This window comes from Lissotriton helveticus, chromosome 3_1 (genome assembly GCF_964261635.1).
Source record: "Lissotriton helveticus chromosome 3_1, aLisHel1.1, whole genome shotgun sequence".
Classification (NCBI taxonomy): Eukaryota; Metazoa; Chordata; class Amphibia; order Caudata; family Salamandridae; genus Lissotriton; species Lissotriton helveticus.
The window spans coordinates 1,863,427,449-1,863,443,389 of NC_136061.1; the positions used below are offsets into that span (position 1 = coordinate 1,863,427,449).

A 15,941-nucleotide genomic window follows, 5' to 3' on the forward strand; every position below is an offset into this window, starting at 1 on the left:
TATTAACCCTTTGTACAACTTGTTTTAAAATCTGGTTTAAATTATTTCTTTTAATGTAAAAGATGGTGTTGATTGGGTTGTGCCAAATTGCTTGAAGATTATACTGGCTCGGCGACAGATTTTAAATTGTATATTATGTTACATTGAGGGTTTCTTTTTGTGTTGGAAGAAAACCCCGGTATTGTCCTTTTTTAACTACTGTCTTTTATGATTTTTTTATAATCGAAATAAAGACTTTGAAAGTGAAAGTGACATCAGCTGCCACAGGATGCAGATCCTGTTCCATATGCTAACCAGACCGCTTGTTCCATACTAAGCTGTATTGTCTGTGAGTTCACTCAGACCAGGCCTTGTCAATGGACTTGAGATCTTGTTTTGAAAGTCCTGACTCTTGTCTGCATCCCTAGAAAGTCTCAACAATACAAATTATAGATAGTGGAGAAACCCCGGAGAGTGTGGTTGCTCCGCTCGATACAGGAGGATTGTCAGGAAGAGTCATTAGAGATTGGCAAGACAACTGCAACAGAACAGGGAACCAACTCTGAGTTTTCCATTAGGGTGTGATCAGACTTAGGTCCACCTTCTGAATTGTGATTTGAAAAACCACCTTCAGGATCATAGAAAAATGAGAGAAAGTGTAGTTCAATCTCTTCCACTCCTGCAGGAATGCAACTGTCACCAACCCCAGTTGGCCAGGGCTGTCACTGTCGAATAGTGGAAGCTGAAAGAACAGATGGGAGGCAAAGTTGTCTATCATGTATCGACCATGATCTTGGAAATAATTATGAATTCAGTTTCCATTTGTTAGAATTTCTTAAAAGTCAAGAGTTTTTGTGTGACCACTTTGTTCTCTTTGTCCTAAAGGTGTACAGTTATGACTGAGATGTTCCAAAACAGGCAGTAATGACAAATGTGTTTTGCAATCTTCACTAAACCATGATATCTCATCCGTCGTAAGTGACTGATGTACTGTACTGCTGAGAAGCTGTCCATCCTGAATCTAATGCAATAACAATCCTGATGCATGGTAAAGAAGCAGACTGTAAATGAACCAGCGAGCAGTTTGAGAGATGTGGCGAGCAAACTCCTTATGGGATCATGTGCCTCCCATTGATATCTTTCCACATCTCGATTCCCAGTCCATATGACAGGAATATAATTTGATTACTCATCAGGAATGACACCGAAAACAGCCCTTCTTTTTCATGCCTCTGTGTGATCAAGCCACCATTCCAGTTCGTGGTAGACTTCCACAGATAAAGGTCGGCATAAGATAGACCCACCGTCACGAGTAGCTGATCGTCAGGTGGTGGAGGATCCTATAGTGCAAGGGGCCTGGAAAGATTGCTTGAATGGATGAAGAAAACAGATTCACTAGCCTGGCTATCCAGCAAAGGTTTACCCTGTTCCTCGTAAGAACCTTGCCAATTCCTTTCTTGATGGCATCGATATTTTGAACCACCAGGGAAAGAGAGGTCGAAATGGACTCTATAGCAAAGCCTAGGAAGGTCATCTGATTGGAAGGAATCCAGTCCAAATTGCCTTGGTTGAGAACAAAACCCAGGTTTTGTAAAAGAGAGATTGTCATATCTAAAACTCTTGCTAGTTATTCTGGATCTTGGGCCAGGATAAGGATGTTGTTTAGATAAGTTATCAGACACATTCCTCATGATATCAAAGATTCTACTACCGGTTTCATCCACTTGGTGAAACCCTTCGGGCTGAAGACAGACTGATGGGTAGTGCTACGAATTCGCAGACTTTTGTCCTTCCACTGAAACTGTAGGCGGTGGAAACACTGAGGGTGTTAGATAGCCATTCTTGAAATTGAGACGCATCAGGAAGTTTCCTTCACTTAGTAAATCTTACTAAATCTCTCAGGCGGTGAATGCTGTCCATCTCAAAATAGTTTGTAGAGGATCGAAGAATTGAACTCTTAGAGGTTGGTCATTAGGTGGTAGCCCCCACCTGTCTATTCTTCCATGAAAATGGTGTCCAGCAAGCTGTTGGGATGGGGAAAACAAACCACGATTGCTTGTTTCTGAATCAATGACAATTCTCCTAATCTATAAAGGGTTGCTTCTGAAAAAATAATTAGATCAGTTTGGGCAAGGAAATTTGGCGATGAATTGCATAAAAATCTAGATGAAACCTTTGAACTGTTTTAAGGGCCCAAGTGTCCTGAGTAATTTGAGCCCAGCTGTGTAAAAAGTGACATATCCTGCTTCATAGCTTTACAGAGTCAGAAAGGTGATATCTCACCTGAATAAGAATTGTCTGTTTACACTCGCCAGGAACGTCCCTGTTGAAATGGTCTCTGAAGCCATGCATCTTTATGATTTGTGCTCCTTCTAAAGGGGCTTGGACAGAAGTGCCCCTGCCTCTGCTGCCCTAGGGAAAAAACAGTGGCTGGAAACCATTTTGAGCACCAATTGCACCTTGTCAAAAGAGGTGAAAGCATTAACAAACTTTGCTACCTCCTTGATCACAGGATCTGCAAAGAGGACACGCTCCACCGACTCTGCTGCTTCATTTGTGGCCAATTCACACAGTTAGGGGTTGATTCTCAGGAGAATAGATCAATGACTCGCAGAAGAAAAGGCACTGTTTGCATTACTCATAGGGAAAAAGGTTCTCTGCGCCCATCTGGCTAAACCATCGGTATAAGAGAGGGTACCCTCATCTTTGGCTGTAAAGGCAGGGTCCAAAATCTTGGACAAGCCAAGAAGCTTGCCTTGGCATGCCTTCCAAGATTTACTGTTTCCCTTCTTTGGCTCTTTTATTTCTCTCAGACAAGTAATGAATTGTGGATCCAAGTCCATTGTGTGTGCCACATGTCCTTGAAGGGATGGTCTGTGACATTCAGCTAGATGAACCTTGGGGAAATAGACTTTCAGTGTTATATGGGAAGGTGGTAGCCATCTTGGGAGAGGAGGTCTATTCAGAGGTATGGGCTGGACTAGTTCCTCTGGGTATCCACTAGTAAAGAAGATGGAGAAACTGGGCTATGAGGAGGGCTGTGCCTGCGTCAAGGTTCTACTGTCTTTTTTTCATTTCGGCACTGGGTGCCAGGATCTCTCATTTTCCTCATCAGAGGCCTCAGTGACACTGATTTGCTGTCATGCTGTGTGGAGATTGTACTCTTGGAGAAGTTCTCCTCTTCATTGCCTAGAGGACCTTTAGCACGGATAACCTTTCTACGGCTAAAGTCTTAGGGGAGGCTTTTTTAGCTTAGTCAAAAGAGGATTGGAAGGATCTATAGAGAGGGTTTAGGTAGGAAAGAAAAGGTCTTGATCTGTTGGGCTACTGGGCCAAAGGATGCCAAAATAGATTTTTGAACATTGGGGCAGATTTACGTTTCCTGGCGCATCCCTGCAAATCAGCAGGGATGCGCCAGGAAAGATGTGTGGTGCAAGTTTACCTTTGCACCACCACAGATGCACTGCATTTACAATGCGGCGCATCATGTCGTATGGATAAACAGATGTGTGTCGCATCTGCCAGCGTAAGGTTGGCACAGTGCTGGAGTTGTGTCGCGGGCGCGACGCAACTCCAGCACTGTTCCAACCTGGTCTATCCACAAAATGGTGCGTCACTCCTTACGCCAGCTGTAAGCAGGTGCAGGGTTTTGACGCAACATGTCCGTACAAGTGACTCAGTGAAATCTTGTAGATTTCACTGCGTCACTTTTACGTGGCGTTCCGGCGATGAAACGCCCACCCTGCGCCGGAACGCCCACATGAAACCTGACGCTGGTTTCATGTGGCGGAGGGCTTTACAACGTGACGCATCTCCCTACCTATGGTGCCCCTCCGGTCGGAAAGCATGCTTGCATTGTAAGGTATACGAATGCCACTGAACCCTGTTTGGTCGCATCGACAGCAGGGTGGTCGGTTACAGCTCCTGCCCGATGTCGGACGGACTCAGGTTCGTCCGACATCGAAATAGGCCCCTGAATGTATACAATATTGTGAGCAGGGAAAGTGATTCCTGAAGCAAAGTCGTTGCAACAACAGTGTGGGCACATTATCTTTGCAGCGTATACCATCAAACCTGTGTTTCCTAACACATAACTGGGAAATAATCACCATTGGAAGTTTTGAAGTCATACAACAACAAATAATATAAGCAGAAACAGCTGGGTCAGTTCTAACAGCTTTGCTTTGAATCATCGTGGTCAATCCGTGGAGTTAGTATACGTGACGTTAAGCTGTCATAAACGGATTTAAATGTCTTCTCCAAACTTGCATATATATGCGATTCCCTCACGGCACTAGTTGCTTTGAGAAACGCCTTAATATCACACTGGGGAACGAATAACATTTAGTGCTGACACGTTGTATCAAGTTAACAGCGGAAGCCTGTAGGTAATGACTTACCCCCAGCAGCTTTTCTGTTCCTTTCTGTATATAAGTGTTTAAATAAGTCGACGAACATCAGGGTTAACATAAAGAAAAAAAGCTTAGGAATGCATTTCGCATAACCTAACTAAGGCTTCAAGAACACAACAGAAAAGTAAGACATTTAAATATCTGTCACATCATGTTCTGCGGCGATGCTACTATTGTTAAATAGCTGTGACAGAACCTGAGACTACTTTGACTCTTTAACACCTTCGCTGCGGCGGCTATTCCACCGCAGCACTAAGGGGGCGGGGGGCCGCGCGGCGCTCATACGCTGGTGACGGAACCGCTCTGTCACCAGCCTCGGGTGAGCTGTGCTGATGACGGAGCGGTTCCGTCATGGCACCGCCCGCTCAATAGAACGCGCCGCGCAGGCGCGAAATCAGCGCCACGCAGGCGCGAAATCAGCGCCGCGCAGGCGCGTCGGGCGGGCCATGACGGAACCGCTCCGTCATCAGCACAGCGCCACTGCGGCTGATGACGGAGCGGTTCCGTCATCAGCGTCGAAGAGGTTAATAACACACTGCGTGCTAATTGAACTTATCGCCAAATTAAGGAATGCAGCGCGGATAAAGTTATGTCATCATTTCCCTCACGTCCAGATAGTGTCGCTTAAGGTGTAAAGTGGAAACTGCTTTTGACACAGCGCACAGCCGCAGTGAAGTTCCTGAAAGAGTGCCCACACTTCAAGATGTCAAGTCCAAGGTTGGTAGCACATGGATGGAGAAAAAAAGTGGGTCCAGAAGGCCCCAAAGCTTAAACAACGAGCTCGACTAAATGATCTCTTTAAGACCATAAAACACGGAACAACGCAAATAAAAAGGAATCACAAATGCTTCAATCTAAATCCCAAAAACCCACGTGGGGGGTTGAGTGCCAAACAGAAACACAGGACACCGCCCACATAGGAGTCTCCCCCAGGTAAGAAACTTGGGGGCATATTATCAAGCACGGCGTTAAAATTATGGCCGCTTTAGCGGCAGGAAACTGCAGCTACAGCGGCGATAATGGGCTTGATAATAAGCCCTTGAGAATTCCAATTGAAGCCCATGTTCACACCAGAACATGGGCTTCTATGGGAATTCAAAAGGGCATATTATCAAGCCCATTATCGCCGCTTTAGCAGTTTCCTGCCTCTAAAGCGGCAATAATGTTAACGCCGTTTCTTGATAATATGCTCCTAGTTTTTTTGCTCTGCTAAAAACATTTACAAGTATGGAAGCTGCCTGAAATGCAAATGATGTGATGGTGACGTCGGCAAGGAAGCCAGCCAGGTCCTACAGAGCTAACTACACTTCCAAGCCCCATCTTTCTCGCCTGTTCTCAAATTCCCCAAATATGTAAGGGTTATACCTTCTGAAAACAATGTAAAGTAGCTTCTCACAGCAGTCCTGAAAACACAATAAATCCCAAAAATAACTCATGGTCTCTGGAAGAGAAAATCACAAAAGGCCAGTGCTGCCCCATTCATTCCACGACAGGATCTCAATATGGTGGGCCTCTGAGGTTAATCATGCCCTCCAAACAAGTCTGTGGCAATCTAGGCCCTGTGACAGTCATCCAGGTGACCCAACTAAACACTCACACTGTAGTTACAGTTCCCCCATTTTTGGTCATCCCGAGGTATTTATCAGATTTCGAAAATATTGATTAGTTACCTCCCTTTCCCTTTAGACCCTCTCAAATGTTTCGAACACTACCTCTTATGTGTTGTTTAGTTTCCGGGCCTGTCTCTTCCACTATCCCATACAATGAATTAAAATGGATCTATGTCCCACGTTTAAAAAAAGTACCACATCTTAAATATATCTGATTCACTAAAGACCAAATGTCTCTCTTGAATCCCATCTAACAATTGTAGTCTCAACACTCTGCATGACACTATTTAACTGAAAAACAACATTCTCTATATTGGCAGTGCTTACATGAGTTTCAAACAGGGAAAACAGCAAGTAGTTTTGGAATGCTACCTCATGTGAGCTTGTCAAGTGTAGCTCTTGACTTATATACTCATTGCGTAGCCAGTGGACAAACGCCCACATTTTGTTTCTTGGCAGTAACGTGTATTTCTTTTTAATAAACTGAGTTCTTTTTATATCCCCTGAGTTGGCCCCTTCGGCTAACTCCATGCTTCACCTCCGGTTCTTGTGTCACCTTATATACTGCATCTATCTCAGATGATTGTCAATTGTCATTTTCACTTTTCCTATTTTGGGATTGTAGGAAATTGGGTTACTGGTTGAGGGGGTGCAATCCTACTCGAGTTATAACCTACCAATTCTTGTCAGGGTGAAACACAAGCAAACCCTAAATTAACCTGTGCCTCGCCCTCTACTAGCTTGGCACAAAAGCAGCCAGGCTTAACTTAGAGCAATGTGTAAAGGACTTATGTAGCACACAAGCAGCAATAAAGTGAAAACACTACACAAGAAAAATCCCACATCAAATTAGAACAATAGAGTAAAGTTAAATTAATTATTAGCCACAAAAGCAACATATATCCAGTTAGAACCGTAGACATGCAATTTTAAAGGTTTAAAAGTGCCAACTGTGGTTATTTGGTCGCAACAGACCGGGACAAAGTCATACGTTCAGGCTGACAGCGATGGAGAACATGCTGAATAAAGAAACCAAGTTAGGCCCGCAAATAAAGTACCTTAACTCCAGGTTGTGGAGCGTTGTGAGGCCCCACATGTAGGATTTGAAGCGCAGCGGTGCTTCTGAGGAGCTGCAGGCTGCAATGCGGGGTCCTGCATCAAGAATGCGGCATGCAGCAGCGGTTCCAAGGAGCAACAGGGTTGCCATGCGAGGTCCTGAGTCGATGAAGCATGGCGCAGAGGTGGTTCAAAGGAGCTGCAATGTCCTGCACCAGAGGCAGTTCTGATGCAAAGAGTGATGCACTGCGCTGCAACGATTCAGCTTGGACCACAGCTGGAGTGGCACAGCGCCTTCAGGCCCACTTATAAGTGTCCAGGACAGGGGTAGCACCACTTCAGGGGGAGGTAGGACTCAGAGCAGGCAGAGTTCAGGTCCCTGAGGCTCTGGAGGCCAGCCAGCAAGCTCTTGAAGTTTCTTTGATGGCCATGGGTTCAAGTTTCAGGTACAGTCCTTCTTACTCTGGCAGCAGGGCAGAAGTGTAGCAGGGCAGCAGAGTAGCAGTCCTTGCAGCAGAGCAGTACACCACTCCTTCTTTTGAGTCTTCCACAGGTCCAGATGTGTACTAAAGAGTTGGGTCTGCGGGTACATTATTATATATACATGGTTCCCACTTTCGAATGAGAGAGACTTCGGAAGTCCTCCACCTAGAGGGGTGTCTGACATTTCCTGCCTCCTTATCAAGGTCCCAGCTTGTCTGGGCGTACAAAAGACTAGTGTGAAACCCTTTGTTAGTGTGCTGAGGCAGTGTTGTTGTGGTGTGCTAGTGTGGTAGGTGACAGCTTCATCCCCCTATCAATTTAGAGATGGTCCATCCTGTCATCACTATTACGGCTTTGCCTCACTGTCTGGGTGTAACACAAAGACCAACTGGTAGCTACACATAGTCACGTGACCCAGGATACAGGCTGTGGGCATCAAATGGTTAGGACAAAAAAAGTCAACTTTCTAAAGTGGCATTTTTAGAATTGTGACTTAAAATCCAACTAAACCATTAAAGAGGTTATTAAATTACAATTCTTTAGAGATCCAACACGGCATTCCTACCGGCTCCCAATTAAAAGCTCCTAATCGAAAGTTATTACCTATTAAATGTAATAAAGTTACCTAATGTTATCCTATGGGAGAGGCAGGCCATGCAGTAATAAAAAATGAATGTATGTTGTTTTTTTTATTACTAAATGTAAATGTAAATGTAGTTGAGCTTATATAGCGCACAGCTACCCGCAGTGGGTTTCCCGGCGCTTGCTTAGGGAACCCTTCCTGGTATTCCCCTGTGAGATAGCATGGTATCCACAAGGTGAAAGTCAGGCATCCCGCCGCGAGGGGCCGTTGTGGAGATTAAGCAAGCTATTGCCCAGAGTCGCAGAGTGTGAACCCGTGAGTCGAGGAGGCACCGGGGCGAGAATTATCGAGTCCGTGGAATTTTTAGCCCAAGACCCCGCCGAGGCGGGGAATTGAACCCTGGTCCAGGACCGATCTCAGCTTCCGGGTCTGCTGCCTCTAACCCCTGAGCCACACTTCTCCACTACCGTCTCCAGTACCGTGATATGAAAAGAGACATAAGTATATGTCCAACATTTTGAATACTCTGAACCCTGATCTATGGGCTGTATAGGGCCTACCTCAGGGGTGTCTTATTTGTAATAAAAGGAAGATTTAGGCCTGTCAAAAGGTTTATTTTGCCATGTCGAAATGCCACTTAAAAACTGCACAGACTTATTCTGACGCAGACCAAGTGCTTAAGGCGAATTACGGCAGGACGACTGACAAGCTGAGCGATGACATTGACCGTTGGATTCGGCTCCTGCTTTCACTGGTTGGGAGGGTTTCTTTAATGAAAATGGTTGTGCTCCCTCGCTTTCTCTTTCTCTTCGTCAATATTCCAATAGTGGTGCCTAAGCATATGTTTAGGGAGTTGCGCACTCTGATGAACAAGCTGGCATGGGCGGGTAAGACTTCGCGTGTTGCATTAGACCCTCTTATGTTGCCATATTCTATGAGGGGACTGGGCGCGCCAGATTTAGAGCTTTATTACAGAATTGCACAGGCCTTACATGCTCATTCTTGGGTGCATGGCCCACATGGCCTACCTCACCTCCAGATCGAAAAAGTGTCAGCTGCCCCGGACCCCCTACCTCGCTTCTTGAACTAAGCGCCAATCAGGAGATGTGGGGTACTAGCTTTGGTGCTTGGCATGCAATCCGCAGAATGCATTCTGGTGCTCTCCTTTATTCGCCTCGGCTGCGAGTGGAATGGTGTCAATGGTTTGCTTTCAGCTCGGAACAGGGGGCTCTTATCTCATTGAATAGCCTACACATAAATGAGATAGGTGATCTATTTAAAAATGGCAGGGTGGGGACCTGGAAGGAGGTGGCTGCTGGATTAGCAGAGCCCTCCGGACTAACGCAATTCCATTTCTTTAGAACTCGCCATGCTATTCGCGCTATACTGGATAATGAGCTCTTACGGCCAATGGAAATCCCACCCTTGTCCATACTATTGCGTTCACAGTCACCTGTTAAGCTAGTTTCCCATCTTTACGCGTCAATATTACTTGCTAAAACGACTTCTTTCACGAAGGCTCGGGCTGGATTGGCAGACGGACATTGGGGTTCCACTCACAGACAATAGCTGGCATTATTGTTGCGAAGTCACTTGCAAGGTCTCCCTCAATGGCCGTCACAGGTTAGCCCATATTACATTTTTAAACAGGGTCCACTCCACTCCACAGCGACTCAATCGATATGGGCTACGAGACTCCGATGGCTGTGAGAGATGTGACATACCAGGTGCCAGTTTTTTCATTTAGCTTGGCAATGCCGCCCATTGGAGGAATTAAAAATATATATTTTTAAGGTCTTAAACGATATTGTGGGGCTTTCCCTTGAACCAAACCCTCTATTGGCGTTGCTGGGCTATACTAAACCCCTCCGGAAAAATGTTCGCAAATTGATTGCTATAGGTCTCCTCCTTGCAAAGCGTAGATTATCAATGAGGTTGATGCAGGCCCTGTACCTACAATTGGAGAGTGGAAGAAAGATATGGCGTATTGTAACACCCAATCGGAAGTTTATAACGAATTGCTTCCACCCCCCAGAGCCGGCCAAGGGGATTCTGGGGCCTCTTTACACGATATCAAATGTCAAGACAAAACAATGAAGAGCAGGACTGATGCTGTAAGTGCTGTTAAGGTTGTTCACTGTGTACACCTCCCTGGAGGATTATAGATATCTCGGTAATGGCGTGTGTTTTCAGGGGTTTACATTTTTGTATACATATATGCAATTGTCTAGAAGATGAAGAGTTGTGGTGCATTGGGTAAATTCTCTGGGTTATTTTCTCTGCCTCTGTTACCTTAAGATTATCATAACAATGATGGATGTGGAATATGTGATCTGTTTTTCTTTTTGTTGTGTTGTAGCTGATTTCATATTGTTTTAAAAATCAATAAAAACATTTTTTTTAAAACTGCAATCACAAGCTGCACTGGCAGGCCTGATATGTTTAAAAAGGCTACATAAGTGGGTGGAGCAAAAAAGTGCTGTAGGCCCACTAGTAACATTAGATTTACAGGCCCTGTGAACATGTAGTACCATTTTACTAGGAACTAGCAAGTAAATTAGACATGCCAATTAAGTGGAAGCCAATATTAGCATGTTTACGCAAGAAAGCACAGACACTTTAGCACAGATTAGCAGTGGTAAAATGTGCATGCCATAAAAGGCAAGAACAATTGGTTCAGAACACAGAAGGCTGTGGACAAAAAGTCTGGGGATGGCCCTGCCAAGAGGACCAAGTCCAACAGGGACTATTTTGAATCATTATATTTGGGGTCAGACTATGCTGTTGTTTGCTGACAGCAGATTGTATGACTGATTCGATTCTTTTTGTTGACAGAGCTAACTAGTTTGATGTATCTGCTCTTTTCTTCCCATCTTTAGAATTTCCTTGTTGAACCTTACCTATAGTATTGGCGTTTATGCCTTTATCCACCTGGGTTGCCTTAATCCCAACCAGCACTTCTACTCCAGCCCTCATCTCCCTGGAGGTTATAGGATTGGCTGATTTGTTCATGTGTACTTCTTTATAGCGCGCTGCTCCCAAGACTGTGTGTCCTGGAGCTAAAATAAAAAGAAAGTTAGTAATAGAGCCACATGAATACAATTAGAACGAAAAATAAGGTTGAAGATGTGTCCTGAAGACCAGATATGTGGAAGAAGCCCAAAGCGATATGGGAAGCTTGTTCCACAAGACGTAAGTCAGAAATGTAAACAAGTTCCCCATTCTCATCTTATTAACATCTATTTAACGGTTTAGCGAAGACAATCTCAGATAGCGCACAAGAGCATAACTGGTAAACATGCCAGCAATATACTTCAGCCCTTGGTCAATCATTAGTTTATAAAAGAAACAGAGGGGCATATTAACAAGATGTGCGATAATAAAAGCACATCGCACATTTCCATATCGCTGGCTATCGCCGGATTTAATCACCGTGATAGCAAGTAATTATCAACGCGCAACACGAGGCGAAATTAAATCCGGCGATAGTCGGAGATAGGGAACATTAGGGCATGAAAACAAGCGTTGTTTTCGTGCGCTAACGTGTGCCTTGATAATATGGGGGGGTGGATTCAGCTTTATGATCCACACCCCCATGTTATCAATGCCTAACACCTGATCAAAGCAGGTGTTGGGAGACCTGCGATAAACGAGTTTATCGCAGGTCTCCTTTTCCAAACGCCTGCCTTGATAATAGGGTGTTAACACCTCCAACCACATTTTACATGTGGTTGGACATGGGAACGCCCACCCTGCATCCCATTAGCATTATCTATCGCCCCCAGCGCGGGGCGATTGATGATGTCAAGAATACGTCTCTAACTCAGGTTAGAGACGTATTGGTAATAGTGCGATGAAAAAAGAAATGCGTTAGTGACTTTAAAAAGTCGCTAACGCATTTATCGCGGGCTTGGTAATATGCCCAGAGTTCTTTGAACATTCATCTCTTGCTCAATGAAGGTCAGTGGAGGGCTTTGAGATGCTGTGAAATAAATTCAAACCTCTTGACACTCAAAACAAGCATTTGCAATGCAATAGGTCTCGCATTTACGCTTACGCGAGCTAAAGCTATTGACATTGTAAATAACAAAGCATTTTATTTATGTTTCAAAAACCAAAACAAATAAAAGGCATTGTCATTTACAATGCCAATAGCTCAAACTTGCGTAAATGCGAGACCTGTTGCATTGCAAATGCTTGTTATATTTTGGAGGCATCAAATTAACACTATTTTTCACACAACAATCCCCCTCTACTTCACAAATGTTTTCCTAGGCAGTCTAACACCAGACTGGGGGGGGGGGGAGGCCAATCCCAATTGCTACTTATTGACTTATTAATAGCCGTGGCTTTTTAGCAGATATCAAAGAACTATTAAAATTCCTCCAAATGGTCTTATTTTGCTTGGTGGTATGCGGTATGTCACAACCATCGCCTTGATACAGCATTTGTCTATTCCATCTCTCTTGCTACAAAACGACTCCACCTCTGGGGCCTTTCACACAATATCCAGACGATACTGGGAAGAGAACTCCTTTACCTGATCTCTCACAACTAGAAGCCCCAAGCCTCCGGACTTCCTATTGCTCATTGTACAGTTATGATTAATTTATCATTTCCTATAATGTCTTTTAAGATTATGTATTATTCACAAGTATTGGTATCTACATTTCATGTGAACCTGCGACTACACTCATATCCTCTTCTCTTGCTCTTGGGACCAATCTTACACCTGCCTACCTGCCGAACTTGCTACCAACGCCGCTGTTCTCCCCCACTGCCGCAGCTGGTTTCTGCGGCCGCCGAGAGGGGAGAAGGGAGACTACAGCTCCCAGCGTTCCCTGCCTGTTGGGGAACGCCTGTCACCACCCACTTCAGCACCCGGAGGCGCCTAAAAGAGAGCTGCTCCTCCCGCGTCGCAGGACGCGCGCGGGCGATGCCGGGAGAAGCCCGGGACAAGGGCGGGGCCGTCTTAGGCCGTCCGAGGCCAAAGGAGGCTGGGCTGAGCCCATTCTCTTTGGTTCATCATCATAGTGCCCGTTGGATTCACCAGGACTCACCAGGACATTATAATCACCTTTAAGCAATAACGGGCTTTGCGGTAAGCCTGCTGTCTCGCGTCCTGTTCACTTCTTTGTATACATTTGTATCCTGTCACAGCATATAGTTACCATTTATCTGCCCATATGCTTACAATGGGGAAGAAGAGAATAAAGACAATTCCCACAGGTACTTGTAACACCATAGATAACTATTTAGTTAAAGCTGTGAGCGCCCATGCCAAGGAAATCGATCGTACGGAGAGGCGTCTCTCACTGGGGCTAAGCATAACATCGGGCGAACAAGCAGAGCCAAGTCCCCATTTGAGAGTAAGCCCTGTTGTTACTCCAGGTTCTGACCAAGAAGTGGGTGCAGCCAGGATAGAATAAGATAGCTCCCGTATCTCAGGGACCCCCAATTTATCACACGTAGTCACCCCTGTCACCCCTGTCAATACGATTGAGCCAGTTGTTGTAAGGAAATCTAAGAGGCCAAAAAGGGGGGGCCAGAAAAGTATGAGAGCAAATATGGTCATTAGCAACTCATCTCAAGGCAACATGGTTACAAGGTCAAAATTCATGAGACCAGTACCCCCGAACACTATTGACCCTGAGGTTATCTATTGCAAATTAATTGAGCTAATGAAACCCATTCATGACAAAATTGATAATAAGGCCAGGGAGGTACACAAACTTAGAAATCAGATGGAGAAATCCAGCACTGCAGCTCATCTTGATGCACTTAAGTTAACGCAAAATATAGATAATACATCAATTAATGTGCGTCAGAATAGCACGAGTGCCCCTAGACAGGCAGTCGTCCAGCAAACTGCCCCCAAGGAAAGACCAACAAATGACCCGGTCTGCAGGGGCCCTAGAGGGACCAGCCGCCCAGGGTAAACCACTATAGACTCCACCTCGGAATAATTACCTCCTAATGGCCTTATCATTACTACAGGGCATATAGCGTTGCCAGAACGTAGCAAGCAAGGTAACCGAGAACCAAATAACATAGGTAGATTAGAGCTCATGCGCAAAAACCAGAATGCAATCCCAGCTGTGATAAATTTGCCACCCGAATGTGGTGCTTATATAGCAGTCCTTGTGAATGTTCCAAAACTAAAACCAACCCAAACGGAAAATCATGAAATGCTTAAAAATAAAACCTTGCAATGGCTTTCTAGGCATTGTGGCTTTCCTATGTACGGGGCTAACCAGATAATTATGACCCAAAGAGTAGGCTGGTTGGGCCCTCTTGAAAAGAAAATTGAGGGTGACTGTGTAATTATCAATTTCAGAACACCGACTGGGCTAGGGATTTCATTATGAATGCACCCGTCCCCTCCAAATGGGAGTATAATACAACCTTACTCCCACTAGATTTTTTCTATAGGGACCAGACTGGTAAACAGACCAAAGTACGTACAAACGATTGTCCTAGAGTTAATCATTACACCAATGCTCACAATTTGTTTCCCTTATCTAAAATTCAGGATTGTTTTTCCATTCCAACTTTTAACAGATTCCAGGCATTTAAATCAATAGATGACATTGATTGACTCATGGGCCACTATGTTCAGAAGCACGCTGTCAACGCAACAGGCCCCGTAATGGGAATTGATGATCAGGCTTGTATAGTTAATCCCAGGGAGTTATTGCCTAGAACTGAAACTAATCCCAAGACGGTCAGATTGAACAGCATAGCTAGCAAACCAAAGGAGGTGGTCTTAAATACTGATATACAGATGGTTGTAGCTACGGTACAACATAATACCACACCATCAGTAGCTACCAGTTTACTTGATAGTCCAGTAATATCTCGACCACACGCTATTGTACATGATTCCACCGAAGAAGGCCTTAATATTATCACTTGGAACATAGCGGGCATTGGTGGGAAACTGACTACCCCATTCTGGAAGGATTTTACAACACAAGGGTATGATATAATCTATCTCCAAGAGACATGGCACAGAGAGCCAATTTATGCCGAGGGCTACACATCTTATTGTGTTGACGCAGCAACTTCTGCTGCAGGTAGGGCAAAAGGTGGTCTCCTAACTCTGATATCGACCAGGTTAACTGAGTTCAAACTTAGGAGTTGCTCCAAGGTTGCCCCATATGCACAGTCATTATGCTTGGAGCATCATAATGGCAGGCATTTGGTCATAATTCATTTTTATAACAATATTTTTGACGCCAGCAGGGGATCGATAGTGCAGGACATAGGGAGGATGATAGATGAAATCCTAGCCCAGTCCAAAGACCCACCGGTTATTCTCTGGGCTGGAGACTTTAATATACAGGCCTGCAGATAGGCACAAAAGGGGATCTGTGGATTTCTAGGCGAGCAGGACATTAGAAGCAGTGCCTCATATAACCACTTTCCTTATAATAACTATGGAACTGCGCTGAATAACCTAGTTGCCAAATTGGATTTAGAGTTACTGGATTGCACTATGAAAAAGGGTAATATCAAGTGCCCAACCTTTAAAGGAAGGGACGCCCATTCTAATATTGATCATATCCTTGTGTCCTGTGGTTCGGCTTACTCTAATCTATGGATAGTTGAGCAGGCCGTGAGCGATCATAACAGCATTTCTCTGATATTATTGGGTTGGGGGACATAAAACTCATATCCATGGCAGTCCCATTCAGGAAATTACGGCGGTAAGATCGAATGGCATGAGAATTAAATGGGTCAACATTAATCCTGATCGACTCTTGGCGGATGTTCAAATCAAATGTAGTGCAGAAAAAAGTTACTGTTTAAGTAACA

The 15,941-nt window shown here is 44.7% G+C and overlaps 1 protein-coding gene across 1 annotated transcript in view; it reads right to left on the bottom strand.

Annotated features, from left to right (window-relative positions):
- Positions 1 to 15,941, bottom strand: part of LOC144823915 (malignant fibrous histiocytoma-amplified sequence 1 homolog) — a 235,088-nt gene that overhangs the window by 207,351 nt on the left and 11,796 nt on the right. The gene's annotated exons all lie outside the window — the stretch shown is intronic.